The sequence below is a fragment of the Piliocolobus tephrosceles genome, chromosome 8 (assembly GCF_002776525.5).
Source record: "Piliocolobus tephrosceles isolate RC106 chromosome 8, ASM277652v3, whole genome shotgun sequence".
Lineage (NCBI taxonomy): Eukaryota > Metazoa > Chordata > Mammalia > Primates > Cercopithecidae > Piliocolobus > Piliocolobus tephrosceles.
In genome coordinates this window covers 29493482-29499826 of record NC_045441.1, presented here as the reverse complement: position 1 = coordinate 29499826, position 6345 = coordinate 29493482, and positions in this window count along the sequence as shown.

The window sequence follows — 6345 nt, the reverse complement described above, 5'->3', positions numbered from 1 at the left end:
AAAGAAGAAATCTGGAGGTGTCACATTACCCAACTTCAAATAATACTACAAAAGGCTGTGGTAACCAAAACAGCATGGCCCTGTTATAAAAGTAGATACACAGACTATCCGTGGCCTATTAGGAACCTGGCTGCACAGCAGGAGGTGAGCAGTGAATGACTGAACATTACCACATACACTCCGCCTCCTGTCAGATCAATAGCGGCAATAGATTTTCATAGGAGCGCAAACCCTATTGTGAACTGCACATGTGAGGGATCTAGGTTGTGTGCTCCTTATGAGAATCTAACTAATGCCTGATGATCTGAGGTAGAACCGTTTTATCCCAAAATCATCTCCTCTGGCTCCTGCCTGTGGAAAAATTGTCTTCCACAAGATTAGTCCCTGGTGCCAAAAAGAATGGGACTGTTAGTCTATAAAACACAATTTAGATTCAAGACAAAAATGGGCTAAAAGTAAAAGGATGGAAAAAATATATACTATCCACACAGTAACCACAAGAGAGCTAGAATGGACATACTAATATCAGACAAAAGAGACTTTCAGACAAAAAAAATGTTGCTAGAGACAAAGAGCAAAATTTTATAACGATATAAGGGTCAATTTATCAAGAATATAGAACAATTATAAACACATATGCAGCTAACATCAGAGCCCCAGAATGAAACAAACAGTGACAGAATTGAAGGGAAAAATAAACAATTCAACAATAATGGCTGGAGACTTTAAAACAACACTTCCAATAATGACTAGAACAACTAAACTGAGGCGGGTGGTGGTGGCCCATGCCTGTAATCTCAGCACTTTGGGAGGCCAAGGCAGGTGGATCCCCTGAGGTCAGGAGTTTGAGACCAGCCTAGTCAACAGGGTGAAACCCCATCTCTACTGAAAATACAAAAAAATTCACTGGTCATGGTGGCAGGCACCTGTAATCCCAGCTACTCAGGACTCTGAGGGAGGAGAATCGCTTGAACCTGGGAGGCGGAGGTTGCAGTGAGCCAAGATTGAGCCACTGCACTCCAGCCTGGGTTACAGAACAAGACCCCATCTCTTGGGAGGGGGTGGAAGGGTGGGAGGAAGAACACCTAAACTGAAAAATAACAAAGAAATAGTTGAATAGCACTATAAACTACACTTAACAGACATCTATTTGGTCCACCAAGCCACAGCAGAATACATATTATTCTCATGTGCATACAGAAATTCTCCAGGAAAGAACATGGTAGGCTATAATAGAAGTCTCAAAAATTGAAAAGAATTGAAATCATACAAAAGATTGACATGACATACAAAGAAATGAAATTAGAAATCAATAATAGAAGGAAATTTGTGAAATTTTTGTATATGTGGAAATAAAACAACACATTCTTAAACAACCAATGGATCAAAAAAGAAATCATAAGAATTTAAAAACAGCTTGAGATGAATGAAAATTTTAAGGTGCAACATATCAAAATGTATAAGATGTAGCTAAAAAAAGTACTGAGAGAGAAATTTATGCTTCTAAAAGCTTATATGGAAAAAAGAAGATAATCTCACATCAATAACCTACCTTTCCATTATAAGAAACTAGAAAAAAAAAAGTTAACTAAACACAAAACAAGGAGTAAGAAAATAATACAGATTAGAACCTAAATAAATGAAATAGAGAATAGAAAATATTAATAATCAAGAAATCCAACAAAACCAAATGTTGATTCTTTGAAAATATCAACAAACTTAATAAGCCGTTAGCCAGACTAACCAAGAATAAAAGACAGAAGACTCAAATTACTAAAATCATGAGTGAAAAAGGGAACATTATTACTAACAAAAAAAATTAAAATAAGAAGAATTTTAAGGGACTATTGTGAACAATTATATACCAACATTTTAGATTACCTATCTGAATAAACAAATTTCTAGAAAGACACAAACTACCAAAACTGAGTGAAGGAGAAATGAAAAATCTGAAAAGACCTATAAAAAGTAAGAGGCTAAATTAGTAATAATAATAATAATAAACTTCCCACAAGGAAAAACACAAGCCCAAATGGCTTCAGTGGTGAATTTTACAAACATTTAAATAATTAATGCCAAATAGATCACAATTCTTTGAAAAAAATCTAGAATATATAAATAAATCTTACAACTCAAAAATAAAAGGCAAATAATGCAACTTAAAAAAGGGCAAAGGATTCGAAGAGAAATTTTTCCATCAAATAATTAATAAGCACATGAAAACTGTCCAACACATTTTTTAATCATCAGTGAAATGAACATCAAAACCACAGAAAATATTACTTGACTAGTTTACTAGACAGGCTCTCTCAAAGAAGACAAAAACAAATGTTGGTAAACATCTAGAAAAGTTGGAACCCATATAAACTGCTGGTGAGATCATAAAATGATACAGCCTATTTGGAAAATAGCTTCATTATTACTCACAAAGTTAAAAATAGAGTTACCATATGGCCTAGTAATTCAACTCTTAGTTATATCCCAAAGTAACTGAAAACAATGTTCATGCAAAAACTTGTTGCATGACTGCAAATAGCAGCATTATTCATAATAGTTGATTATTGGAACCGACAACATTTTGTCAAGTGACCAACAAAAGGTGGCACATCCATTCAATGGAATATTATTCAGCCATAAAAATAAATAAAGTATGTATACATACTTCAATATTAATGAACCTTGAAAGCATTATGCTAGGTAAAAGAAGCCAGACACAAAGGCCACATATTGTATAATTCTATTTATATGAAATAGCCAGAATAGGCAAAACCATAAACATAAAAATTAGATTAGTGGTTGCCAGGGCTGAGGTCAGGAAGGAATTGGAGTGACAAAGTGACAACTAATGATATGGAGTTAGTTTGGGGGATGATTAAAATGTTCTCGAATTCAATGGAAGTGATGGTAAACTTTGTAAACACACTAAAACCACGAATTGTATACTATCAAGGGGTGATTTTTATGGTATACGTCTAAAACCTCAATTTTAAAAAATTAGACAGACTGCCAAAATTACAAACACATGAAAATACCTGAAGCTAGTGAGAAGAATCAACAAATAGATAATTTGAGCATAAATCTATTCCAGATGAAATTAGCCATGTTTTCTATATTCTCTTCTATTCACTTATCAGTCAGAGAAAGACTTTAAAATTAGAGTTTTGGGTCCGTTCCAAGATGGCCAAGCAGGAACTGCTCTGTTCTGCAGCTCCCAGCATGATCAATGCAGAAGATGGATGATTTCTGCATTTCCAACTGAAGTACCTGGTTCATCTCATTGGGACTGGTTGGACAGTGGGTGCAACCCACGGAGGGCGAGCCAAAGCAGAGCTTTGGGAAGCACAAGGGGTCAGGGGATTTCCCTTTCCAAGGAAGCTGTGACAGACTGTACCTAGAAAAACAGGACACCTCTGCCCAAATACTGCACTTTTGCCACAGCTTTAGCAACCAGCAGATCAGGAGATTCTCTCCCATGCCTGGCTCGGTGGGTCCCATGCCCATGGAGCCTTGCTTACTGCTAACGCAGCAGTCTGAGATCAACCTGCGAGACTGCAGCTGGGCAGGAGGGAGGGGCGTCCACCATTGCTGAGGCTTGAGTAGGTAAACAAAGTGTCCAGGAAGCTCAAAATGGGTGGAGCCCACCACAGTTAAGCAAGGCCTACTACCTCCATAGACTCCACCTCTGTGAGCAGGGCATAGCTGAACAAAAGGCAGCAGAAACTTCTGCAGATTAAACATCCCTGTCTGACAGCACTGAAGAGAGCAGTGATTCTCCAAGCATGGCATTTGAGCTCTGAGAAAGGACACACTGCCTCCTTAAGTGGGTCCCTGACTCCCATGTAGCCTAACTGGGAGACACCTCCCAGTAGGGGCTGAAAGACACCTCATACAGGCGGGTGCCCCTCTGGGATGAAGCTTCCAGAGGAAGGATCAGGCAATCATATTTGCTGTTCTGCAGACTCTGCTGTGATACCCAGACAAACAAGGTCTGGAGTGGAACTCCAGCAAGCTTCAACAGATCTGCAGCTGAGGGACCTGACTGTTAGAAGAAAAACTAACAAATGGAAAGGAATAGCATCAACATCAACAAAAAGGACATCCACACCAAAACCCCATCTGTAGGTTACCAACACCAAAGACCAAAGGTAGATAAAACCGCAAAGATGGGGAGAAACCAGAGCAGAAAACCTGAAAATTCTAAAAATCAGAGCACCTCTTCTCCTCCAAAGGATCACAGCTCCTTACCAGCAATGAAACAAAGCTGGAAAGAGAATGACTCTGACGAGTTGAGAGAAGTAGGCTTCAGAAGGTCGGTAATAACAAACTGCTCCAAGCTAAAGGAGCATGTTCTAACCCATCACAAGGAAGCCAAAAACCTTGAAAAAATGTTAGATGAATGGCTAACTAGAATAAACAGTGTAGAGAAGACCTTAAATGACCTGATGGAGCTGAAAACCATGGCACGAGAACTTCATGATATATGCAAAAGCTTCAGAAGAAGATTTGGTCAAGTGGAAGAAAGGATATCAGTGATTGAAGATCAAATTAATGAAATAAAGCAAGAAGACAAGTTTAGACAAGAGTAAAAAGAAATGAACAAAGCCTCCAAGAAATATGGGACTACGTGAAAAGACCAAATCTACATTTGATTGGTGTACCTGAAAGTGACAAGGAGAATGGAACCAAGTTGGAAAACACTCTTCAGTATATTATCCAGAACTTCCCCAACCTAGCAAGGCAGGCCAACATTCAAATTCAGGAAATACAGAGAATACCACAAAGATATTCCTTAAGAAGATCAACCCAAGACACATAATTGTCAGATTCACCAAGGTTGAAATGAAGGAAAAAATGTTAAGGGCAGCCAGAGAGAAAGGTCGGGTTACCCATAAAGGGAAGCCAATAAGACTAACAGCAGATCTCCCAGCAGAAACCCTACAAGCCAGAAGAGAGTGGGGACCAATATTCAACATTCTTAAAAGAGTTTTCAACCCAGAAATTCATATCGAGTCAAACTAGGCTTCCTAAGTAAAGGAGAAATAAAATCCTTTACAGACAAGCAAATGCTGAGAAATTTTGTCACCACCAGGCCTGCCTTACAAGAGCTGCTGAAGGAAGCACTAAACATGGAAAGGAACAACCAGTACCAGCCACTGCAAAAACGTGCCAAATTGTAAAGACCATCAATGCTAGGAAGAAACTGCATCCATTAACAGGCAAAATAACCAGCGAACATCATAGTGACAGGATCAAATTCACACATAACAATATTAACCTTAAATGTAAATGTGCCAAATGCCCCAATTAAAAGACATAGCCTGGAAAATTGGATCAGGATGAAGATCCATCAATGTGCTGTATTCAGACCCATCTCATGTGTAGAGACACACATAGGCTCAAAATAAAGGGATGGAGGAAGATCTGCCAAGCAAATGGAAAGCAAAAAAAAAAAAAAAAAAAAAAAGCAGAGTTTGCAATCCTAGTCTCTGATAAAGCAGACTTGTAACCAACAAAGATCAAAAGAGACAAAGAAGGCCATTACATTATGGTAAAGGGATCAATGCAACAAGAAAAGCTAACTATCCTAAATACATATGCACCCAATACAGGAACACCCAGATTTATAAAGCAAGTCATTAGAGACCTACAAAGAGACCTAGACTACCACACAATAATAATGGGAGACTTTAACACTCCACTGTCATTAAAAGACAGATCAGTGAGACAGAAGCTTAACAAAGATATACAGGACTTGAACTCACCTCTGCACCAAGCAGACCTAATAGACAACTACAGAACTCTCCATCCAAAATCAACAGAATATACATTCTTCTCAGCACCACATCACATTTATTCTAAAATTGACCACATCACTGGAAGTAAAGCACTCCTCAGCAAATGTAAAAGAACAGAAATCACCACAAACTGTCTCTCAGACCACAGTGCAATCAAACTAGAGCTCAGGATTAAGAAACTCACTCAAAACCGCTCAACTACATGGAAACTGAACAACCTGCTCCTGAATGACTACTGGGTTCATAATGAAATGAAGGCAGAAATAAAGACGTTTTTTGAAACCAATGAGAAGAAAGATACAATGTACCAGAATCTCTGAGACACGTTTAAAGCAGTGTGTAGAGGGAAATTTATAGCACTAAATACCCACAAGAGAAAGCAGGAAAGATCTAAAATTGACACCCTAACATCACAATTAAAAGAACTAGAGAAGCAAGAGCAAACAAATTCAAAAGCAAGCAGAAGGCAAGAAACAACTAAGATCAGAGCAGAACTGAAGGAGATAGAAACACAAAAAACCCTTCAGAAAGATCAATGAATCGAGGAGCT